General features: G+C 39.4%; 1 long non-coding RNA gene and 1 pseudogene across 1 annotated transcript; both read right to left on the reverse strand.

Annotated features, from left to right (window-relative positions):
- The window catches only part of LOC127637264 (transcription factor ETV6-like), a 23,887-nt pseudogene extending 4,389 nt beyond the window's left edge, over nucleotides 1–19,498 (reverse strand).
- LOC127637272 (uncharacterized) lies at nucleotides 4,792–6,096 on the reverse strand. The gene is made up of 4 exons (XR_007969701.1): nucleotides 5,791–6,096; nucleotides 5,639–5,700; nucleotides 5,568–5,607; nucleotides 4,792–5,446 (listed from the first exon to the last, which is right to left on the reverse strand). It is a non-coding gene; the product is annotated as an uncharacterized LOC127637272 (long non-coding RNA).
- Nucleotides 19,499–27,911: the final 8,413 nt, after the last annotated feature.

The raw sequence follows: 27,911 nt of genomic DNA on the forward strand, positions 1-27,911 counted from the left end.
CGGTTTTAAAAAAATGTTCATTTTTGCAATTCCATTTGGTTGCACTTCGAGGCACAGAAATGACAAACTTCACCTTTAATATCTAATAATTCTGCTTCTGGCACAGTTTTATTGTTTTAACCCTGTAAAGCCTGACATATGGAAGAATTGTCAGAAAATGCTATTTTTAAAATCTAATTTTTTTTGTACCATTAGACAAACTATAAAAAATATAGATCAGTAAAAAAACAAATTTGTGTAGCTTATTTGATACTTGGATTTCAAAGGGGGTTTCAATAAAATAATATACAAAAGTTTAATCAAGCACAAGCTGCTTATATTGAGCAAATCCTCATTTTAAAATATCAGTAACAATATAATCATTAATCACTTTTACTTTATTAAAATAAGCTGTCATTTATCCCAACATAAGAGTCACTTTTCATATTAAATACATCGATATAAACATTGAAACCACTTTTATTTCCACAAATAACCACTAGATGGTGCCATAAACATGTGAAACGCACATACTAAAGCTTGTTTGGATCATCAGCTTGAACAGAGTGTGAAACCAGACACAAATACTTTTTTGCAGCATGAAATCATTCCTGTGGGATGTTCGGTCAAGTTTACCCAAGCGAGGAACAGTGATTTTTTTACTTGATTTCTACTTCAAAAGAAGGACGTCTTACCAGCAATGCGGCCCATGGGCGTGGCTTGTTCCTCGGCGGCGACACGGGCATGATGATCTGACTGCGGTAATGACGATCGTCCTGTAGGGGGTGTCCTTGCAGAGCGGCTTGATGTCCTGCGAGGTTCAGAGGGTGGGGGGGGTAGTGGACAGGGTTGTGGTGTTGACCTTTGCCCTCTCGTCCGTTTTCCTGAGTGGTCGCCCGGCTGTGCCTGAAGTCGCCTGGGGTCGTCCCTCTGCCCGGGCTCAACAGCAGGGGGTGCATAATTGCGCTGGGCATGAGCTGGATGACACGGGGTGGCACCGCTTCATCATGACATGGGCTCATGGACTGCGGGACATCGCGAGGATGGGCACAGTGCCCATTTGGGGCGGCGGGTGACACAGACAGCGGGTACATGTCATCTGGGAGATGATGGTTGCTGTCTGGCATCTGGGTGAACGCATGCTGAGGGTCTTCGGCCGAGGCGGGTCGGAGATGCTCGCCGGACGAGCGCAGCGGCGTGGGGTGATGTGGCGAGCGTGAGCGGTGACGCGAGTTCAATGGTGGGCAGCTGCAGCGTCAGACTGTCTGTACCACGCAGCGGCGGCGTACCGTTTCTTCCATAAAGAGAGAAAACATTGTCAAACAAGCCATTAATAATACATAACATTATAAATCTTATCAGCCCCTCTTGAAACATGAAACAACTTCACCTGCCATTTGCTTTTAGCCTTAAAGCTCAGACTGCAACATATTAATAACTGCAGTCTTGACCAACATTATATGCCAAGTTTTTCACTTATAACTTCATGAAACATAAACGGAACATAAAACATCACATATGATTATTTAGAGTCTGTGATTATCTTTCAATCGAGTCCACACACAAGATAATCAGATGTATAGATCATTAGATAATCCACATGAAGCACAATGTTACATATGACCACCAGGAGATGGCGCCAAATACACGACACAGACTCAATGATGACTCAAATGACACAGAATGAAACTCATTCTGTGAAATCTCATGAGTAAAATCATGTCTGCATGCTATGCAAACCTTTAGTCATTGTTGTGTTTGCATGTGTAATTAGTTCTTATGCACAATTATAACACTTTAATTTGCTCATAATTTAAATTGCAGCATTACCTTTTTCCCCAGTGTCAAAAATGACTCGTTCAATGATCCGTTCTAAAGCGTTCATTCTAAACTCCTCCTTTCAGAGAGCATACTCTGCTCTGATTGGCCCATTCTAAAGCGTTCATTCTAAACTCCTCCTTTCAGAGAGCATACTCTGCTCTGATTGGCCCATTCTAAAGCGTTCATTCTAAACTCCTCCTTTCAGAGAGCATACTCTGCTCTGATTGGCCCGTTCTAAAGCGTTCATTCTAAACTCCTCCTTTCAGAGAGGATACTCTGCTCTGATTGGCCCGTTCTAAAGCGTTCATTCTAAACTCCTCCTTTCAGAGAGCATACTCTGCTCTGATTGGCCCGTTCTAAACCGTTCATTCTAAACTCCTCCTTTCAGAGAGCATACTCTGCTCTGATTGGTCCGTTCTAAACCGTTCATTCTAAACTCCTCCTTTCAGAGAGCATACTCTGCTCTGATTGGTCCGTTCTAAACAGTTCATTCTAAACTCCTCCTTTCAGAGAGCATACTCTGCTCTGATTGGTCCGTTCTAAACCGTTCATTCTAAACTCCTCCTTTCAGAGAGCATACTCTGCTCTGATTGGTCCGTTCTAAACCGTTCATTCTAAACTCCTCCTTTCAGAGAGTCTACTCTGCTCTGATTGGTCCGTTCTAAAGCGTTCATTCTAAACTCCTCCTTTCAGACAGCATACTCTGCTCTGATTGGTCTGTTCTAAAGGATTCATTCTAAACTCCTCCTTTCAGAGAGCATACTCTGCTCTGATTGGTCTGTTCTAAAGCGTTCATTCTAAACTCCTCCTTTCAGAGAGCATACTCTGCTCTGATTGGTCCGTTCTAAAGGATTAATTCTAAAGTCCTCCTTTCAGAGAGTCTACTCTGCTCTGATTGGTCCGTTCTAAAGCATTCATTCTAAACTCCTCCTTTCAGAGAGCATACTCTGCTCTGATTGGTCCGTTCTAAAGGATTAATTCTAAACTCCTCCTTTCAGAGAGCATACTCTGCTCCGATTGGTCCGTTCTAAAGCGTTCATACTAAACTCCTCCTTTCAGAGAGCATACTCTGCTCCGATTGGTCCGTTCTAAAGCGTTCATACTAAACTCCTCCTTTCAGAGAGCATACTCTGCTCCGATTGGTCCGTTCTAAAGCGTTCATTCTAAACTCCTCCTTTCAGAGAGCATACTCTGCTCCGATTGGTCCGTTCTAAAGCGTTCATACTAAACTCCTCCTTTCAAAGAGCATACTCTGCTCCGATTGGTCTGTTCTAAAGCGTTCATTCTAAACTCCTCCTTTCAGAGAGCATACTCTGCTCCGATTGGTCTGTTCTAAAGCGTTCATTCTAAACTCCTCCTTTCAGAGAGCATACTCTGCTCTGATTGGTCTGTTCTAAAGGATTCATTCTAAACTCCTCCTTTCAGAGAGCATACTCTGCTCTGATTGGTCCGTTCTAAAGCGTTCATTCTAAACTCCTCCTTTCAGAGAGCATACTCTGCTCTGATTGGTCTGTTCTAAAGGATTAATTCTAAAGTCCTCCTTTCAGAGAGTCTACTCTGCTCTGATTGGTCCGTTCTAAAGCATTCATTCTAAACTCCTCCTTTCAGAGAGCATACTCTGCTCTGATTGGTCCGTTCTAAAGGATTAATTCTAAACTCCTCCTTTCAGAGAGCATACTCTGCTCCGATTGGTCCGTTCTAAAGCGTTCATACTAAACTCCTCCTTTCAGAGAGCATACTCTGCTCCGATTGGTCCGTTCTAAAGCGTTCATACTAAACTCCTCCTTTCAGAGAGCATACTCTGCTCCGATTGGTCCGTTCTAAAGCGTTCATTCTAAACTCCTCCTTTCAGAGAGCATACTCTGCTCCGATTGGTCCGTTCTAAAGCGTTCATACTAAACTCCTCCTTTCAGAGAGCATACTCTGCTCCGATTGGTCTGTTCTAAAGCGTTCATTCTAAACTCCTCCTTTCAGAGAGCATACTCTGCTCCGATTGGTCTGTTCTAAAGCGTTCATTCTAAACTCCTCCTTTCAGACAGCATACTCTGCTCTGATTGGTCAGATGTCCCAGTCTGTTGTGATTGGTCTACCGCTTAGTGTAATGTTTGAGGGCGGGTCAAAGCTGTTCACGAGCAGCCAATGAAGACCAGAGGTGGGTTTTGTGTTACCAAATGACATAGGTTAGTACAGGAAGTAAGTCTGGAATAACTAACGACTCGTTTCAGGTGTTCATAATCGGTTCTTTCTTTTGGGAGTCCATGACGCCATTTGTCCTGCACTTTAATTTTTAAACTTACCTTCACAAACAGCGATATAACACTACATGAAAGGTCAGTTGTATTAACATATTGTTTATTCAAAGAGATGATAAAAGCGTCATACTTTGCAAACCCTAAAAAACAGGCCATTTAAATATAGCTGCATTTCCTTGTTGAACCGGTTTATTAACATTCCAGGAAGCCACTTCCTCCCAGCGATCACATGTTCTGCATGTATGAAACTCATCAAGAGGACCGTTCAGGGAAGAGCATTATGAATTATTTATGGTAACAGGACGACTGGATTACTTCCTCAAAGCTTCATGCAGTACTACTGTGTGTCTCACATCTGTTTGTTTGGCATGTCAGCTTCTGATTCAACCAATGGCATGGGTTTAGGGGTGGGGCTATTGTTCTGACCAATGGCAGACAAGGGGAGTGTCATATTTGAAAACAGTTAAATTTTTGGTGTTTCTATGGGCACAAACATGACATCATTTGCCTTTTAACACCCAAGACAGACAATATCAGGTTTCTCCAAAACATTTCTATCATTACTAGAGCAAATACGAATCAATCGTGGTCGTCACCTTCAAGTTTGTGTTGTTGCAGTGGCGTATCAGCGAGCGGATGGAAGGATCCGGCAGTGAAGTATGTGGACGAGTGCGCGTGCGGCTTCCTCTGTTTTAAAATGTGCTGCAGTAGTTCATAGAGAACGTCTCCTGTAAAACATCAGAACATCTCAGTCATGTGCTGTTCTTCTGTAACACACGTCATATCCATCTGTGACACACAAATATAATGAAGCATTGCGGATCAAGAACACGCTTCATTCTTAATATTGTTACGCTACAGGGGGGTTCCTACTGAAGGTAAAATGGGGAAATAGCGCACACGCACACACACACACACACACACACGCACGCACAACTTACGCACACGCTCACTCAGTCACTCTCACACACACTCACACACACACACACTCTCAAGCGCGCTCGCTCGCTCACTCAGTCACACACACACACACACACACATTCAAGCACATGCGTGCGCTCAATCACACACTCAAACACTCACTCAGTCAGTCACACATTCAAGCACACACGTGTGTGCGCTCACTCACACACACACACACACGCGCTCACACACAAACCACACACACACCTCTCAGTTCTCACTTTCTGGTCAGTTTGTTCATGAGAGGGAAAATCCTGGTTCTGACAGGTGACAGTTGTGGCTAAATTACGCTCAAACACTTCCTCATCAGACTTTCTACTTCCTCTAGAATCAGTTAGGACAGAAAACCCCGATTCAACCACCACACTTCCAGAGTAAACATCATTCTGCTACAAACCAGATCACACAACCTCCATCCGCGCACACGTGACCTTAAAACACCTCCATCAGCGCACACCTGACCTTAAACACCTCCATCAGCGCACACCTGACCTTAAACACCTCCATCCGCGCACACGTGACCTTAAACACATCCATCCGCGCACACGTGACCATAAACACCTCCATCCGCGCACACGTGACCTTAAAACACCTCCATCCGCGCACACGTGACCTTAAAATACCTCCATCAGCGCACACCTGACCTTAAAACACCTCCATCAGCGCACACCTGACCTTAAAACACCTCCATCCGCACACACGTGACCTTAAACACCTCCATCCGCACACACGTGACCTTAAACACCTCCATCCGCACACACGTGACCTTAAACACCTCCATCCGCGCACACGTGACCTTAAACACCTCCATCCGCGCACACGTGACCTTAAACACCTCCATCCGCGCACACGTGACCTTAAACACCTCCATCCGCGCACACGTGACCTTAAACACCTCCATCCGCGCACACGTGACCTTAAACACCTCCATCCGCGCACACGTGACCTCAAACACATCCATCCGCGCACACGTGACCTCAAACACATCCATCCGCGCACACGTGACCTCAAACACCTCCATCCGCGCATACGTGACCTTAAACACATCCATCCGCGCACACGTGACCTTAAACACCTCCATCCGCGCCGCGTGACCTTAAACACCTCCATCCGCGCTACGTGACCTTAAACACCTCCACCCGCGCACACGTGACCTTAAACACCTCCATCCAGCGCACACGTGACCTCAAACACCTCCATCACGCACACATGACCTCAAACACCTCCATCCGCGCACACGTGACCTTAAACACCTCCATCCGCACACACGTGACCTTAAAACACCCCCAACTGCAGATTTATGCTCTTATATGCCGATTAAAACTCACAGATTCATTTATTTTGTGAAAACTGTCATTTATTTCACACAGGGCATCTGAACACACTATTGTTTTATTTCACTTTATTACACTTGTTGTGTTCTCGGTCAAAAATGACCGGCCATTTGAATGAATTAGATTATAAAATACAGAATCATTGTGTGTTCAGGAGCATCACAATCCTATAGAGGAACACACAAAGTCCTCTAACATGCGCGCACACACACACCGCACACACACGGACACACACACGCGCGCTCACACACCACAACAACTCACACACACAAAAACACACCACAACACACACACAAAACAACAACACATCTAATCACACACCAAATCTACACACACACACAAAACACACACACACACACACACACACACACACACACACACACACACACACACACACACATCTAAATCACACACACAAAACTACACACCACAACAACACACAGACACACACACAGACACACAAAACTACACACCACAACAACACACAAACAACTACACAAACACGCACATATAAACACACACAAACAGACACACATCCACACGTGTTTGTGTGTGCAAGAACGAAACGGTTCTCGTTAATTAAATGTTGTATTCTGACTTTAAAATGACACCTGTTCAGATCAAGCACGTGCTCATTAATGTCATTATATTGTGTCAGCAGCCCACCATGATCAAACCAGTACAAAACATGTCATAATTACTCAAGATCAGTGCAAAATCTGGTGATAATATCTGAAATATAAGAGTTTTATTAACAATCTCAGTCAGCCGGTCATTTCTGAGCACACATGAACACACATCAGTGAAACGCCTGACATTACTTTTGTGGACAAACATGAATCGTGGCCATGTTTGAATTTCTTTACAAAACGAATCGTTGTTTAAATGTACGAGTTGGAGTGTAGTGAAGGAAGACCAGCGTCCAGTATACATGTGAACTCCTCAGTACTGTTGTGATATTCATTTGGGATTGTGACAGGAAGGAGTGTAACCTGAGTGTGGAGATCGGTATCTGAAGTCTTCTTTGGTGAGCAGCAGAAGAGCTTTGCCGTTCATCTGGAAACTGGCGCTGGAGATCGGCCGCAACGCAAACTCATGCTCCGCCCACCGCAACCACTGCGACACGTCGTCCCGGCTCCAGAACACCGGCTGCATGCCTGCACACACACACACACACACACACACACACACATTACTATTGTATTAGTAAAGTATAATCAAACTCACTGAGTGTACGTTATCTTGCTTATTACAAAACTACTTGCCAAATAAGTCAATAAATGGACAATAAACACCGATTCGGATGACCTGATATAACTTTATAACTTCCAATAATAACCAGAAAAAGTGAAGACGTGATGCATAATGTGGGACAAACAAGCCCGAAAGGGGCGTTACACTGGTGCCGAAGCCCGGGAAAGAGGAGGGATGCGGCATGGTAGAGTCCTCGCCACTACCGTGAGGGGATGAGGGGCCCCTGGCCGACCGCCTGGATTGGGAGAACCGCTGCCAGGGGCGGAGGAGACCCCTACTAGCCGCTATAATGTGGCGGGGTCGAGAGGACGCCGAGAGAGACGTGAGTGGGGATGGTCTCTTTGCCGACCGCCTGGATTGGTCAGGGCTGCTGCCAGGGGCGGAGAAGACCCCTACTAGCCACTTAAATGTGGCGGGGTCGAGAGGACCGCCGAGAGAGGCGGGAATGGGCTCCTTGCCGACCGTCTGGAGTGGGAGAACCGCTGCCAGGGGCGGAGGAGACCCCTACCGTCCACCGAAAATGCGGCGGGACATTCCTTCCGCCAGGGGCCATGGCACTGCCTCTGATCCGCCCGGAGAGGCGCGGCTGTCGTCCATTAGAGTGTGGAGGAGTGGCCGATGGACCAGGCTACTTCATATCGGAGAACCGGCGAGTAGACTGTACAGTGTTGGCCTTTCCCGCTCTTTTTAAATATTATTGTTAAGGTTTTGTTTCTCTCCTTGAACCCTCCCAGATCCAGAAAGGTGGGGATGACCTGCCAGCAGACGGGGACGGAAAAGAGGTGGGAGGAGTGCAAAGGAGGAGGGAGGAGTGTGGCAGGTAGGAGGGCGGGGCCGTGACGCTGGCCCCTAATCAGGCTGATCAACCCTAGAGAGGGATAAAGTCGACCGGAGGCGGCAGAGGCATGCCCTCACTTCAATTTAGATTAATTGGTTATATAATCAAAATAGTGCCGGCCACAGAGGAACACAGAGGAATAATAAATAAAAAAACTACCTGCAACTATCAGCACAGATGAATCTGTAAAACCGATATATCGCTCTAACTCGAGTCAATCATGCGTGATGTTTCTAGTGTTTTTTTGAATGCAGATGTTGCTGGACTCACAGCGTGGGAAAACAGATCCAGAACATCTGCACGACTGCGTGTGCCAGTGGTGGCCGAACCCCTTCCCATCAGCCTCTGCACTGAATAAACCCCTGCGCACTCTTACTCACCAAACACGTCATGAGGGAACAAATAACATGACTTTAAAATAAATTCCATTATTTTGTAGAAGGGGGTCAAAATGACCATTTCCGCCTTTGATTTTGGAGCAAAACTACAGTCAGAAAAACCCCCTTAGAAAGGTGTCAGCATCATGATTGTATTTATACACAGAGATTGATAAATCTATTACTAAAATCAGTTGACTTCAGCAGCTCTTGTTGCTTTATATACCCTATGGTGAGAGTCCAAAAATGGGAAAAAGCAATTTTTGGGTTGTTTTTCCAAAGTTGGTGTGCCTGTAACTCCAGAAGTGTTCAATGATATCTTAAAATCCTTTTAGATTCTGCTTCAGAACAAACTTTTCTTTTTGTATGTCCATTTTGAAAGTCCTGTATGGTTAAAGTTCAAAGATATGGGGCTCTCAATGTGGCTCCATGTGCAAACGGTTGAATTTTACACATATTCAGGGGTCAAAAACCAAATGTGGGACACTTTGCATACAGATGATACTTATTGTATTTAAAGAGGAATATCTGAAGAACAAATAATATTGAAACTAGAACTGTATCTTGTTTTCCGCTTTGAAAACAATTGCACAGATCCCACCAATTTTAACAATGTCTGAGTGCCAAAAATAGTTGAATAAATGAAGGTACATTTCTAGTTTCAACATTATTTGTTCTTCAGATATTCCTCTTTAAATACAATAATTATCAGCTTTAAACAAAGTGTCCCACATTTGGTTTTTGACCCCTGAAAATTTGTAAAATTCAACCATTTGCACATGGAGCCACATTGAGATCCCCATATCTCTGGGACTGAACGATATAGGGCCTTAAAATGGACATACAAAAAGAAAAGAACAGCTTCTTTGTTCAGAAGCAGAATCTAAAAGGATTTTAAGATATCTTGAACACTTCTGGAGTTACAGGCACGCCAACTTTGGAAAAATAACATCATAAATGGGTAAAATGGGCCAATTTATGCTTGGAGCCACATTGAGAGCCCCATATCTTTGAACTTTAACCATATAGGACTTTCAAAATGGACATACAGAAAGAAAAGTTTGTTCTGAAGCATGAATCTAAAAGGATTTTAGGATACACTTCTGGAGTTACAGGCACGCCAACTTTGCAAAAACAAACTTTTTCCCATTTTTGGACTCTCACCATTGGGATATAAAGCAACAAGAGGTGCTGAAGTCAACTGATTTTAGTAATAGATTTATCAATCTCTGTGTATAAATACAATCATGATGCTGACACCTTTCTAAGGGGGTTTTCTGACTGTAGTTTTGCTCCAAAATCAAAGGCGGAAATGGTCATTTTGACCCCCTTCTACAAAATAATGGATTACCCATTAAATATTCATCCATGGCATTTCATATTTTGGATTTAATCTTCATTTGTGTATTTCTTTCACCTGAAAAAATAAATAAAAAAGAGATTAAAATCATAATTTTGAGGTGGGGACCTCCGGTTGAGTTGACACGGAATGACCTTTAGCTTTAGAGCGCCAGCTCAAACACGCACGCGCGCACTGTTTCTATAAAAGCATGTTTAACAGGTTTTGTATGAACAATCATCTTTGTCTTGTTTCCTGTTATTGGTGGAGTGTATAAATGAGTCACACAGGTGAGTCGCTGTCAGGCGTGTATGAACACATGACAGATCTACGTTCACACTCTCATTTCGGTTTATTTTTCCTTAAATCAGGAGCACGTCACAAACTACATGATGTCAGGACGTTTGCAGTCACGGTTTGGATGGCAAAGTGACACCACAAACAAGAACATAAAGCGGAGAAACGAAATAATGTTGATATTATTACTGCAAAAACTCACTTTGATTTACAAACTGTACAGTGTTCAATAATTGCACAAGTTAAATATCAGTGTGTGTGTGAAAGAGTGTGTGTGTGAGTGAGAGTGTGTGTTAGTGTGTGTGAGTGTTAGTGTGTGTGTGTTAGTGTGAGTGTGTATAAGTGTGTGTGTGAGTGTGTGTTAGTGTGTGTGTGAGTTAGTGTGTGTGTGTGTGTGTGTGTGTGTTAGTGTGTGTGTGTGAGTGTGTGTGTGTTAGTGTGAGTGTGTATAAGTGTGTGTGTGAGTGTGTGTGAGTGTGTGTGTGTTGGTGTGTGTGTGTGTGTGTGTGTGTGAGAGTTAGTGTGTGAGTGAGTGTGTATAAGTGTGTGTGTATAAAGACTCTAATCTAAAGTGCTATTCACAAGCCACAAGTTCAAAGGTCATGTAATGTTCACAGAAGGAGAGTTACACACAACAACACAAACCTGACTTCCCACAATACACTCCGACAGGAAGCCAAACCTCCTGTCTGCACACACACACACACACCTCATTTCCTGTTTCCTTCCAGCATTAACTTCAAATGGCATCATAACTCGTTCTGGAGATCAGGAAGCCACAGATTTAAAATGAAGGTTGAGATCAAGTGACATCTTTTGATTGACAGTTTTGATGACATCATGAATGCAGGTATGAACACATGACCAAAACACACGCTCGCATGCATGTAAACAGAGAACACTTTTGACAGGAAATTGATATGAAATAATTCCTGTACAATTTAACAGCAACATTCATCCGTGTGTCTCTCTGAACAGGAAGTGAGCACTCGGTTTCGTCCTTTGGCATGTGAGAACAGTTTCCCTTTTACAGTGAAGGAGAATAAACGGCGTTCAGGCAGGAAGTGCGGTCTGCCCACTCAGGAAATTCCTCAGGATGAGAGTGGCTTCCAGGTGCAGGAAATTTCCCCACTGAAAAGAGTGTGTGTGTGTGTGTACTTGTGTAAACACACACACACAATCCTGCACTAATCAAACATACACATTCACCGTCCAAACAAACACGCAAACAAGTGAGTTCTGTTCAAGCCACAAGGGATGTGTTTAGGAATGGTGAAATGATTCTAGTTATATTGTAGATATAATAATGATACGAGCGATCACTGTTTGAAATAATGTCTATAATTCACAATAACATTTACATTGCATAAGAAATGTTAAAAAGGTTACTGTCACTTTAAGAGTTTAATGAGCGGCTCACAGTGTTCCGCTGCAGCGATCGTTAGTTTGTTTATCGCACCAATGCTGCGTGAGATTAAAATGAATATTTGTATTGTTTCTCTGACTGTACAGAACGGATATTAAGAAACATTATTTAATAAAAGTGTGATGGACACACATTACACGGAGGAACCGCTTTAAGCACTTCTCATCAAAACAAGTCATGTGAACCGTGTAAACAGTGTAGAAGTGCAGTAGAGCTCAAATCCAGCGACAGAGAGGTGATGATGTTTGACGGGTCATTTATGATCACGTGCACAGAAAACAATGTTGCACATTTCAAAATATCCAGTTATGGCACGATGTGGTTCGGCATTTTTTGGTTCACGATATGTTGAAATTCAATATATCGTCCCATCCCTATTTTTGACATTAAAATACTAACTTTAATCTTAAATTTCCTATAAAGCACAAAGTTTATAAATGCCAAATTAAGAGTGGACATATATTTCATGTTAGAGATTTAAACAAACACTTCACAGAACGTTTGAGGAAATTATCAATATGCGCAAACATACACACACACACACACACACACACACACACACACTCATTCACACACACACACACACTCATTCACACACAATACACACACAAACACACACACACATATACACACAAACACACTCACACATACATAAACACTCACACACACACAAACACTCATTCACACACAATACACACTCACACACAATACACACACAAACACACACACACATATACACACAAACACACTCACACATACATAAACACTCACACACACACAAACACTCATTCACACACAATACACACACTCACACACACACACACACACACACACACACATATACACACAAACACACTCACACACACATAAACACTCACACACACACAAACACTCATTCACACACAATACACACACTCACACTCACACACAATACACACACAAACACACATAAACACTCACACACACACTCACTCGCACACTCACTCGCACACTCACTCGCACACTCACTCGCACACTCACACACTTCCTCTACAGGAAACCAAGGAGGACAATTTCTGCCCACTCTGCAATTTCCTTTTTCTTTCTCTTTTTTTTTTTAATCTTTCTTCCTCCCAGCCTCCCCCTCTCTCTCACACACACACACACAACACACACACACACACACACACACACACACACACACACACACACACACACACACACACACACAAAACACACAAGAGTTCTGCTGGAAATTAGTGTTTCGATCAGTGTCAGGAAAACAAGAGCCGGCTTCCAGCCAACACCTCTTCTCGGAAGTTCATGCTGTTTTTTTTTTGTTCTTCCCCCCTCCCCTCTCTCTCAATCTCTCCCTCTCTCCCTCTCTCTCTCTCTCTCTCTCTCTCTCCCCACCTCTCCCTCTCTCTCCCTCCCTCCCTCCACCCCTCCCTCCCTCCACTCTCTCTCTCCCTCCCTCTCTCCCTCCACCTCTCCCTCTCCCTCCACCTCTCCCTCCCTCTCTCTCTCTCTACCTCTCTGAAACCAAAGCCAATGCAGGTGGTGTTCTCTCCAGCACAGATCTGATCCACATACATGATTACGTCACATGTGTACCATCTGTTCTCCTCAATTCACCTGTGGAGGTGCTCATCATGATCTCTCTGAATTAAAAAAATCAATGTGTTATATCACATATAGTGGAGTCCAATGTTTCAATTCAGCATTATTATTATTTAATGCAACTGTTTAAATGACAAATGATCAGGGTAATAATTAAAGTGGAGATCATGAATTTCAGCAGAAGACGAGCTCCGTTCCAAACCCTTGTGAGCTGCCAGGACAGAATAATAAGGACACGTCCCTACAAATCACTTATTGTTTGAAAGCGCACGTTTACGCCTCTCGTCCACGCCGGAATGGCGCTTTCCTCCACCCAAAACGAGACTTTCCATGACTGTATACGTCAACTTTTCAAACTCGAACGTCTTAGTGTGGATGTGGCATAAGACTCTCCTATAAGGGGCGTAAGACATATTGTTAACCACATTCAGAGTCAGCATCACACTTCGCAGATAAAACAACCGCAACAAACTCATTTTAAACCAAGATGGTGGAAAAGTCTAAGAAAATTGCTGATTAGATTTTTTTTGTGGACTTGCATTAGCATGGTTCAGGTCCTATTTAGCAGGCCGCTACCAAAACAAAAGTTAAGTACGGTGTGCCACAGGGATCAGTTTTAGGGCCTCTGCTATTCTCCTTCTACACGCTTCCCCTGGGAGATATTATCAGAAATCATGGTACAAGTTTTCACTGTTATGCCGACGATACACAACTTTATATTTCTTCGAATCCCGATGAAGATTGGATGGCGAGAAATGTCCTTCTACTCAATTCCGACAAAGCTGCATTAAAGATGTAACGCTGGGTGTTTCCTTTAAAAATGCTCAACAAACGTGATCAAGTCAGCCAATCAGATTGGAGCTTGATGCTTTTCTCCTGGATCTGAGGAATACAGAATGCAGGAAGTAGATATCTAACCAAGAAGAAGAGTTTATAAGTAAATAGGTACATATCCTGAAGAAAATGTGAGTGGTGCTTGCCGTGGCAAAACTCGTCAAATAATATTTTCTAACTTGTTGCTAAGAACTAAAATAATGGTCATAGAATGTTGCTATCATGTGTTTTTCATGATGGTGGCATGTAGGTGTTATGTTTGTGTTAACATGATGCTAGCACATTTTTAGCATGTTTTAGCACTTCGCTAGGCGATGCTAACTTGTGTTAGCATGATGCTAGCATGTTTTTGGCATGATTTATCACTTCGCTAGGCAATGCTAGCATGTGTTAGCATGATGCTAGCACATTTTTAGCATGATTTAACACTTCCCTAGGCGATGATAACATGTGTTAGCATGATGCTAGCACGTTTTTAGCATGTTTTAGAACTTCGCTAGGCGATGCTAACATGTGTTAACATGATGCTAGCACGTTTTTAACATGTTTTAGCACTTCGCTAGGCGATGCTAGCATGTGTTAGCATTATGCTAGCACGTTTTTATTATGTTTTAGCACTTCGCTAGGCGATGCTAGCATGTGTTAGCATGATGCTAGCACGTTTTTATAATGTTTTAGCACTTCGCTAGGCGATGCTAAAACACTTTTTCGTCCGCTGTGCGAACATCGTACACCCGATCGCTTAGAAAAGATACAGCACACCTCTCCTCAATGAGCCGCACGATTTGACGCCTCACTCGGGTCTGTGACAAAAGCTGCGGGAGGAGTAGCGCGCCAAACTTTGTGTGGAATAATAATAAGAATAATAAGTATGCAAGAGAGCAATAGTGATGCCTTTGGCAAGCACCACTAATTAACTGGTAAAGTAACTTTGTTTCATCCCGATCAAGCTGCACTGACAGTACCGGCCCAAATCCTGAGATCTGAACCACCGCTGTGTAAACCAGACGTGTATTTCTGTCCTTTAAAGGAGGACACTCATGTCAAACAGACGGTTAAATATTGATCAAATGTGCCGGGACAGACGCTAGTATGGTTTAAGCATTCTGTAAACTGGAATTTGTCCAACTCCACCCCAATTAGAGAGAGACTGGTTTAAACCTGTCAGCGCAGAACACACACCTACATGATCACACACACACCAGTCACATTCTCTGATACAGTAACATGAGGTTTGTCTTGAGGTGGTCTCAGATTCAATGATGTCAAACTAAACAAGGTACAATGCATCATACTGCAAGGAACATGTATGTTCATGTGTGATGCGTGTGTGTGTGTGTGTGTGTGTGAGAGACACTCACGCAGGTGTGCAGGCAGTCTTGTTGGTTCCTCCTCTGTTCTGGCATTTGCCGAAGGGGGCAGGGCATGACCGGGAGAGGAAGTGGAATTTGGCAACGGACTGGCGGACGGGCTGAAAGCACTCCTCTCCTGCTGAAAACACACTCACGGTTACTACAGACACATAAACAGCCACTTAAAGCCATAGAAACATCACATGTAAGTCAGCACCTCAGATAACCTGCAGACAGGTAAAGGGGTCACAGTGAGGTCAAAAACTGGTTTTAGGTCCATTCAGGGTGATGGTAACACATGTATTCGCTCACGTGTTTCCAGGGTAAAATGGAGAGCTGGGAAAGAGATTCTCTAGAAACATCCTCAAGTGCTAGCGGGCTCTTATGACACAACAGTCACACTTAACGCAAATGTGGTGCAATTCAAAAGGCGCTTTACGGTCAGAAGTCTCTGCTGCAAATGAAAGAATGCAATAAACTCAATATGGAGCTCATTTGCATGATGCTTTATTCACTCCTTGAAGGAACAAAGAGAAACGGAGCTGGTTTTCCCAAACGTGGACATTCCTCCAACGGTCAAAGAGCTCAAACATTAGCAGTGAGGTTAAGAGAACACTTGTGGAGCATATGGAATATTTAGAGCAACAATCTCCAAGAAAATCTAATTCAAAACAGAATTTAAACAGTGATTATGGAGGATATGAGGGTTCTATAGGGTATGCAATATGGAGAATATGACGATTCTATAGGATATGTGATTATGGAAGATATAAGGATTCCATAGGATTTGTAATTATGGAGGATGAGGGATCTATATAGTATTTGATTATGGATGATATGTGGGACCTATAGGGTATTCAATATGGAGAATATGACGATTCTATACGATCTGTGATTATGGAAGATATAAGGATTCCATAGGATTTGTGAATATTGAGAATATGAGAATTCTATAGGATATGCGACTATGGAAGATATAAGGATTCTATAGGATTTGTGATTATGGAGGATGAGGGATCTATATAGTATTTGATTATGGATGATATGTGGGATCTATAGGGTATTCAATATGGAGAATATTACGATTCTATACGATCTGTGATTATGAAGGATATGAGGGATCTATAGAATACATGATTATGGAGGATATAATGATTCTATAGGGTATATGATTATAGAGGATATAAGGATTATATAGGGTATGTGATTATGAATGATATGAGTGATCTATAGGGTATGCGATTATGAATTATATGATATGAGGGATCTATAGGGTATGTGATTATGAAAGATATTAGGGAGTTTTGGGATATGTGATTATGGAGGGTATGAGGGATCTATAGGGTATGTGATTATGAATGATATGAGGGATCTATAGGGTATGTGATTATGAATGATATGAGGGATCTATAGGGTATGTGATTATGAATGATATGAGGGATCTATAGGGTATGTGATTATGAATGATATGAGGGATCTATAGGGTATGTGATTATGAATGATATGAGGGTTCTATAGGGTATGTGATTATGAATGATATGAGGGTTCTATAGGGTATGTGATTATGAATGATATGAGGGATCTATAGGGCATGTGATTATGAATGATATGAGGGTTCTATAGGGCATGTGATTATGAATGATATGAGGGATCTATAGGGTATGTGATTATGAATGATATGAGGGTTCTATAGGGTATGTGATTATGAATGATATGAGGGTTCTATAGGGTATGTGATTATGAATGATATGAGGGTTCTACAGGGTATGTGATTATGAATGATATGAGAGTTCTATAGGGTATGTGATTATGAATGATATGAGGGTTCTATAGGGTATGTGATTATGAATGATATGAGGGTTCTATAGGGTATGTGATTATGAATGATATGAGGGTTCTACAGGGTATGTGATTATGAATGATATGAGAGTTCTATAGGGTATGTGATTATGAATGATATGAGGGTTCTATAGGGTATGTGATTATGAATGATATGAGGGTTCTACAGGGTATGTGATTATGAATGATATGAGAGTTCTATAGGGTATGTGATTATGAATGATATGAGGGTTCTATAGGGTATGTGATTATGAATGATATGAGGGTTCTATAGGGTATGTGATTATGAATGATATGAGGGATCTATAGGGTATGTGATTATGAATGATATGAGAGTTCTATAGGGTATGTGATTATGAATGATATGAGGGTTCTATAGGGTATGTGATTATGAATGATATGAGGGTTCTATAGGGTATGTGATTATAGAGAATCTAAGGTATCTTTAGAATATGTGATTATGGAGGGTATGAGGGATCTATAGGGTATGCAGATTCTGGTTATGGCTCGTCATTCCTATCACAAGTGTTCAGTGCTAAATATGGGTGCAAACAGGGTTTTCCAAAATGCCCTCTAAGTCCTCGTGGTGGCGTAGTGACTCGCCTCAATCCGGGTGGCGGAGGACAAATCTCAGTTGCCTCCGCATCTGAGACCATCAATCCGCACATCTCATCACGTCACTTGTTGAGCGCGTTACTACGGAGACGTAGCGCGTGTGGAGGCTTCACGCTAGTCACTCAGCACGCCCTGGATTCAAACTCACGACTCCAGGCGTGATAGTCAGCGTCAATACTCGCTGAGATACCAGACCCCTATGAAAATGCATCTTAATAATGTTTACATCTACGCCTTTGGCAGACACTTTTATCCAAAGTGACTTACAGAGCATTCATTCTATAAATTTGATCTGTTTGTGTGTTCCCTGGGAATTGAGCTCATTGGTGTTGCGTCATGCTCTACCAGCTGAGCTGCAGGATCTTATAGCTCTATATGGAAAAAAAAAATATATATATATATATATATATATATATATATATATATATGGATATCTCCAATTCCAGACCTGACTTTGGTCAAAGACCAGCACAGATAACAGCAGCATGTTTGAAGGCACACAGTCTCGTGTTCTGCTCGTTTATAATGGACTGTTTTGTTTCAGTGACTCTGTTACTAAATAACTAATGCAAACTAATGTCAAACGTGCTAATTGTTGGATAATGTCCCCGATGGGTGATTTTAGCCCTGGTCAAAGTACCACAGCTATTGTCTCCCAAAAGTGTTATAAACCACATTCAAACCCATGTGAATCTGTTTTGAAAGCATTTACACAACTTTAATCTTCGAGACCCCAATGCGCATAGTCTTAAACTGACAACACATGATCGACTAGTGATCAGAGCAACAGATGATCGTCAAAACAGCGTGACAGTGACCTGCACCCCACGAATAACCTTCCGTGACCACATTAATACTCACTCACAGTCAATTTCAGAAAGAAAATGCAGAATTACCTTAATAATGAGCGGCGAGGGGGAATCGGACATGTCTCGTTGAAATTCAGGAAGTTCTTGTGTTTCCACTTTCCTCTTCCTTATTTTTCCTTGATATAAAGCCGCAAAACTGTCCGCATCCACCCGGATAAATGTTCCGCTCGCACGCGCAGGCGATGTTAATTCGCTCGCACGTCCATTGGCGTCGCCCCGCGATGAATTCTTCAACTTCTTTGTTTTGTTATTCGTAAAAGCGCAAACGGGGCAGGCGCTACATTGCGGCAGCGCGATGGTTAACACCTTCCTGGAAGCGTCGCTCGCAGGAGCGCAACGCACCGCGCAGCGCGGAACCTCATTGATCCTGACGCTCCGCGGCCAGATGACGTGTATTCCAGGCAGCGAGCGCGACGCTCTTAAAGGGAAACGCCGATCATGTTCAGCGCTGTGAGAGTCGGCAGTCAATAAGAACGGCGTCCTCTAACACCCACCCCGGATTTAAACATGTCGGGTTAAACATACAGCACTGATCCGGAATCAGCCAGGGGCGTAGATTCCAGGGGGGGATGGGGGTTGGGGGTAACCCCCCCATATAATCAAAACAAGCAATCACAAGCACAATCAATGAGCAATTGGAATATCATAACTCGAGTCAGGAACATTTTCATGTTTTATTTCTATAGCGCTTTCCACAATTCTAATAGTTTTAAAACACCCTTGTTTAAAAAAACAACAACTATGTCCATTGAAGTGGCTGTATGACCAGCAGGGGCAGTTCGAGAGGTGGGGGGGGGGGGGTAATATAACACTCCTAACCCACCTTCCCCATCTATTTAACACTCATAACACCCCCGTGGGATGATATAACACTCGTAATCCACCTCCCCCCGTCTATTTAACACTCGTAACACCCCCCATGGGATGATATAACACTCGTAACACCCCCGTGGGATGATATAACACTCGTAACCCACCTCCCCCGCCTATTTAACACTCGTGAACACCCCCGTGGGATGATATAACACATGTAACACCCCTGTGGGATGATATAACACTCGTAACACCCCCGTGGGATGATATAACACTCGTAACACCCCCCGTGGGATGATATAACACTCGTAACACCCCCGTGGGATGATATAACACTCGTAACACCCCGTGTGAAGATATAACACTCGTAACACCCCCCGTGTGAAGATATAACTCTCGTAACACCCCCGTGTGAAGATATAACACCCCCCGTGGGATGATATAACACTCATAACACCCCCCGTGTGAAGATATAACTCTCGTAACACCCCCGTGTGAAGATATAACACCCCCCGTGGGATGATATAACACTCGTAACACCCCCGTGTGAAGATATAACACTCGTAACACCCCCCGTGTGAAGATATAACTCTCGTAACACCCCCGTGTGAAGATATAACACCCCCCGTGGGATGATATAACACTCGTAACACCCCCCGTGTGATGATATAACACTCGTAACACCCCCGTGTGAAGATATAACTCTCGTAACACCCCGTGTGAAGATATAACACCCCCGTGGGATGATATAACACTCGTAACACCCCCCGTGTGATGATATAACACTCGTAACACCCCCCGTGTGAAGATATAACTCTCGTAACACCCCCGTGTGAAGATATAACTCTCGTAACACCCCCGTGTGAAGATATAACACCCCCCGTGGGATGATATAACACTCGTAACACCCCCCGTGTGATGATATAACACTCGTAACACCCCCCGTGTGAAGATATAACTCTCGTAACACCCCGTGTGAAGATATAACACCCCCCGTGGGATGATATAACACTCGTAACACCCCCCGTGTGATGATATAACACTCGTAACACCCCCCGTGTGAAGATATAACTCTCGTAACACCCCTGTGTGAAGATATAACACCCCCCGTGGGATGATATAACACTCGTAACACCCCCCGTGTGAAGATATAACTCTCGTAACACCCCCGTGTGAAGATATAACACCCCCTGTGGGATGATATAACACTCGTAACACCCCCCGTGTGAAGATATAACACTCGTAACACCCCCCGTGTGAAGATATAACTCTCGTAACACCCCCGTGTGAAGATATAACACTCGTAAAACCCCCCATGGGATGATATAACACTTGTAACACCCCCCATGGGATGATATAACACTCGTAACACCCCCCATGGGATGATATAACACTCGTAACACCCCCCATGGGATGATATAACACTTGTAACACCCCCCATGGGATGATATAACACTCGTAACACCCCCCATGGGATGATATAACACTTGTAACACCCCCCATGGGATGATATAACACTCGTAACCCACCTCCCCCCGTCTATTTAACACTCGTAACACCCCCGTGGGATGATATAACACTCGTAACACCCCCCATGGGATGATATAACACTTGTAACACCCCCCATGGGATGATATAACACTCGTAACACCCCCCGTGTGATGATATAACACTCGTAACACCCCCATGGGATGATATAACACTCGTAACACACCCGTGTGATGATATAACACTCGTAACACCCCCTGTGTGATGATATAACACTCGTAACACCCCCATGGGATGATATAACACTCGTAACACACCCGTGTGATGATATAACACTCGTAACTCGTTTAGTTTGTCCAGGATGATGCTGCAGTTTATTTATTAGCCATAAAATTAAATAATAATAACATGATAATATTAATAAAAATTATCATCTAAATAAATACAATTATAATAATAACAGTAATAATAATAATAATAGTAATAACAACAATAATAATAATTATCATCTAAATAAATAGAATAATGATAATTATTATTATTATTATCATCATAATAAATATAATAGTAATAATAATAATAATAATAATAATAATAATAATAATGGTAATAATAATTATTATTATGTAAATAAATAAAATAGTAATATAATTAATAATTATTATTATTAGAATAATAATTTTCATCTAAATAAATACAATTATAATAATAACAGTAATAATAATAATAATAATGGTAATAATAATTATTATCATCTAAATAAATAAAATAGTAATATAATTAATAATCATTATTATTATAATAATAATTATCATCTAAATAAATACAATTATAGTAATAACAGTAATAATAATAATAATAATGGTAATAATAATTATTATCATCTAAATAAATAAAATAGTAATATAATTAATAATTATTATTATTATAATTATAATTATCATCATAATAAATAAAATAATGACAATAATAATAATAGTAATTGTAATAATAATAATTATCATCTAAATAAATTAAATAATAATAATAATTATAATTATAATTATCTTCATAATAATAAATATAATAATAATAATAATAGTACTTGTAATAATAATAATGATCATCTAAATAAATTAAATAATAATTATTATTATTATAATTATCATAATAAATGAAATAATAGTAATAGTAATAATAATAATAAGTATTATTATTATTATTATTATTATCATCATCATAATAAATAAAGTAATAATAATAGTAATAATAATAATACAAATAATACTAATAAATAATTAAATCAAAATACAATGATCTAAAGAGTTCTTGGCTGACACATTAAATAACAGTCTCACATTCAAAGAGATAAAAGAGAAAGTACATGTATTCTTCATATTATATAGGCTGTACAATCCAGATTAAATTGTTATGTTCAATTAGGCCATTGATTATGATGAATATTGAAGATGTTAAATAGTTAAATCTAATAGAATTATTAAATCATGAATCATAAACTAATAAACCAGCAAACTGATCTCACATTAAACTGATTTGCAGTTTTGTAGGTGTGCTTCATATTTATATTTATTTATAGACTGTTCAGCAGAGACGCTTATATTCAAATCAATGGCAGAAACTGGAACGCCCACCTGTCAATCAACTCGAGAACGCGCATGCGCATTAGCTATGCGAGCCGACTAACTGACTGACTGAGTTAAACTGATAGTCCATAATCTTTTGTTCCTGTCGATGATTCTTTGCCTAGTTGTTTTTTTATTGTTTATTGCAGCACGTCACTTTGTTAATGATCTTTCACCCCTCGGTAACATTAACAGCGCTGCTTACTATGGAGTTATACATGTGCCACAATTCTGCACGCACAAAATTAGATTTTGAGCACACAAAAAATATTCTGCATGCACAAGATGATATTTTGAGCACACTAAAATGTATTTTGCATGCAGAGTGGGTAGGAAGAGAAAGCAAATTCACATTCAAAAAAACGTTTTGATTTTTGTTTGCTCAAAATGAATTTATCTTTGCAAGAAGATGCTTTTCTTTACAAAGCTGAGTTCAAGCATGTGCAAAATAACTTTTTGTGCACTCAAAATTTCATATTGAGCATGCAGATTTTTTTTGTGTGCTCAAAATATAATATTGCACGTGCAAAATAACTTTTTGTGCACTCAAAATTTTATATTGAGCATTCAGAAATTGTGTTTGTGTGCTCAAAATATAATATTGCACATGCAAAATAATTTTTGAGGATTCAAAATTTCATATTGAGCATGCAGAGTTTTTGTGTGTGCTCAAAATATAATATTACAAATGCAAAATAACTTTTTGTGCATTATAAATGTCATATTGAGCATTCAGAATGTTTTTGTGCGCTCAAAATATAATATTGCACATGCAAAATAACTTTTTGTGCATTAAAAATGTCATATTGAGCATTCAGAATGTTTTTGTGCACTCAAAATTTCATATTGAGCATGCAGAATGTTTTTGTGTGCTCAAAATATAATATTACAAATGCAAAATAACTTTTTGTGCATTATAAATGTCATATTGAGCATTCAGAATGTTTTTGTGCGCTCAAAATATAATATTGCACATGCAAAATAACTTTTTGTGCATTAAAAATGTCATATTGAGCATTCAGAATGTTTTTGTGCACTCAAAATTTCATATTGAGCATGCAGAATGTTTTTGTGTGCTCAAAATATAATATTACAAATGCAAAATAACTTTTTGTGCATTAAAAAGTCATATTGAGCATGCAGAATGTTTTTGTGCGCTCAAAATATAATATTACAAATGCAAAATAACTTTTTGTGCATTCAAAATGTCATATTGAGCATTCAGAATGTTTTTGTGCACTCAAAATTTCATATTGAGCATGCAAAATAACTTTTTGTGCATTATAAATGTCATATTGAGCATTCAGAATGTTTTTGTGCGCTCAAAATATAATATTACAAATGCAAAATAACTTTTTGTGCATTAAAAATGTCATATTGAGCATTCAGAATGTTTTTGTGCACTCAAAATATAATATTACAAATGCAAAATAACTTTTTGTGCATTAAAAAGTCATATTGAGCATGCAGAATGTTTTTGTGCGCTCAAAATATAATATTACAAATGCAAAATAACTTTTTGTGCATTAAAAATGTCATATTGAGCATTCAGAATGTTTTTGTGCACTCAAAATTTCATATTGAGCATGCAAAATAACTTTTTGTGCATTATAAATGTCATATTGAGCATTCAGAATGTTTTTGTGCGCTCAAAATATAATATTACAAATGCAAAATAACTTTTTGTGCATTATAAATGTCATATTGAGCATGCAGAATGTTTTTGTGTGCTCAAAATATAATATTACAAATGCAAAATAACTTTTTGTGCATTAAAAAGTCATATTGAGCATGCAGAATGTTTTTGTACGCTCAAAATATAATATTACAAATACAAAATAACTTTTTGTGCATTAAAAATGTCATATTGAGCATTCAGAATGTTTTTGTGCACTCAAAATTTCATATTGAGCATGCAAAATAACTTTTGTGCATTATAAATGTCATATTGAGCATTCAGAATGTTTTTGTGCGCTCAAAATATAATATTACAAATGCAAAATAACTTTTTGTGCATTAAAAATGTCATATTGAGCATTCAGAATGTTTTTGTAGCTCAAAATATAATATTACAAATGCAAAATAACTTTTTGTGCATTATAAATGTCATATTGAGCATTCAGAATGTTTTTGTGCGCTCAAAATATAATATTACAAATGCAAAATAACTTTTTGTGCATTAAAAATGTCATATTGAGCATTCAGAATGTTTTTGTGCACTCAAAATTTCATATTGAGCATGCAGAATGTTTTTGTGTGCTCAAAATATAATATTACAAATGCAAAATAACTTTTTGTGCATTAAAAATGTCATATTGAGCATGCAGAATGTTTTTGTGCACTCAAAATTTCATATTGAGCATGCAAAATAACTTTTGTGCATTAAAAATGTCATATTGAGCATTCAGAATGTTTTTGTGCGCTCAAAATATAATATTACAAATGCAAAATAACTTTTTGTGCATTAAAAATGTCATATTGAGCATTCAGAATGTTTTTGTGCACTCAAAATTTCATACTGAGCATGCAAAATAACTTTTTGTGCATTATAAATGTCATATTGAGCATTCAGAATGTTTTTGTGCACTCAAAATTTCATATTGAGCATGCAGAATGTTTTTGTGCGCTCAAAATTTCATATTGAGCATGCAGAATGTTTTTGTAGCTCAAAATTTAATATTGAGCATGCAAAATAACTTTTTGTGCATTAAAAATGTCATATTGAGCATTCAGAATGTTTTTGTGCACTCAAAATTTCATATTGAGCATGCAGAATGTTTTTGTGCACTCAAAATTTCATATTGAGCATGCAAAATGTTTTTGTGCACTCAAAATTTCATATTGAGCATGCAAAATAACTTTTTGTGCATTAAAAATTTCATATTGAGCATTCAGAATGTTTTTGTGCACTCAAAATTTCATATTGAGCATGCAGAATGTTTTTGTGCACTCAAAATTTCATATTGAGCATGCAAAATGTTTTTGTGCACTCAAAATTTCATATTGAGCATGCAAAATAACTTTTTGTGCACTCAAAATGTCATATTGAGCATTCAGAATGTTTTTGTGGCTCAAAATTTCATATTGAGCATGCAGAATGTTTTTGTGCACTCAAAATTTCATATTGAGCATACAGAATGTTTTTGTGCACTCAAAATTTCATATTGAGCATGCAAAATGTTTTTGTGCACTCAAAATTTCATATTGAGCATGCAGAATGTTTTTGTGCACTCAAAATTTCATATTGAGCATGCAAAATAACTTTTTGTGCATTAAAAATGTCATATTGAGCATTCAGAATGTTTTTGTGCGCTCAAAATTTCATATTGAGCATGCAAAATAACTTTTTGTGCATTAAAAATGTCATATTGAGCATTCAGAATGTTTTTGTGCACTCAAAATTTCATATTGAGCATGCAAAATAACTTTTTGTGCATTATAAATGTCATATTGAGCATTCAGAATGTTTTTGTGCGCTCAAAATATAATATTACAAATGCAAAATAACTTTTTGTGCATTATAAATGTCATATTGAGCATTCAGAATGTTTTTGTGCACTCAAAATTTCATATTGAGCATGCAAAATAACTTTTTGTGCATTATAAATGTCATATTGAGCATTCAGAATGTTTTTGTAAGCTCAAAATATAATATTACAAATGCAAAATAACTTTTTGTGCATTAAAAATGTCATATTGAGCATTCAGAATGTTTTTGTGCACTCAAAATTTCATATTGAGCATGCAAAATAACTTTTTGTGCATTATAAATGTCATATTGAGCATTCAGAATGTTTTTGTGCGCTCAAAATATAATATTACAAATGCAAAATAACTTTTTGTGCATTAAAAATGTCATATTGAGCATTCAGAATGTTTTTGTGCGCTCAAAATATAATATTACAAATGCAAAATAACTTTTTGTGCATTATAAATGTCATATTGAGCATTCAGAATGTTTTTGTGCGCTCAAAATATAATATTACAAATGCAAAATAACTTTTTGTGTATTATAAATGTCATATTGAGCATTCAGAATGTTTTTGTGCACTCAAAATTTCATATTGAGCATGCAGAATGTTTTTGTGTGCTCAAAATATAATATTACAAATGCAAAATAACTTTTTGTGCATTAAAAATGTCATATTGAGCATGCAGAATGTTTTTGTGCACTCAAAATTTCATATTGAGCATGCAAAATAACTTTTTGTGCATTATAAATGTCATATTGAGCATTCAGAATGTTTTTGTGAGCTCAAAATATAATATTACAAATGCAAAATAACTTTTTGTGCATTAAAAATGTCATATTGAGCATTCAGAATGTTTTTGTGCACTCAAAATTTCATATTGAGCATGCAAAATAACTTTTTGTGCATTATAAATGTCATATTGAGCATTCAGAATGTTTTTGTGCACTCAAAATTTCATATTGAGCATGCAGAATAGCTTTTTGTGTACTCAAAATTTCATATTGAGCATGCAGAATGTTTTTGTGCACTCAAAATTTAATATTGAGCATGCAAAATAACTTTTTGTGCATTAAAAATGTCATATTGAGCATTCAGAATGTTTTTGTGCACTCAAAATTTCATATTGAGCATGCAGAATGATTTTTGTGCACTCATAAATTTCATATTGAGCATGCAAAATGTTTTTGTGCACTCAAAATTTCATATTGCAGCATGCAAAATAACTTTTTGTGCATTAAAAATGTCATATTGAGCATTCAGAATGTTTTTGTGCACTCAAAATTTCATATTGAGCATGCAAAATGTTTTTGTGCACTCAAAATTTCATATTGAGCATGCAAAATAACTTTTTGTGCATTATAAATGTCATATTGAGCATTCAGAATGTTTTTGTGCACTCAAAATTTCATATTGAGCATGCAGAATGTTTTTGTGCACTCAAAATTTCATATTGAGCATGCAAAATGTTTTTGTGCACTCAAAATTTCATATTGAGCATGCAAAATAACTTTTTGTGCATTATAAATG

This window comes from Xyrauchen texanus, chromosome 45, assembly GCF_025860055.1.
Source record: "Xyrauchen texanus isolate HMW12.3.18 chromosome 45, RBS_HiC_50CHRs, whole genome shotgun sequence".
In the NCBI taxonomy this organism is placed as follows: domain Eukaryota; kingdom Metazoa; phylum Chordata; class Actinopteri; order Cypriniformes; family Catostomidae; genus Xyrauchen; species Xyrauchen texanus.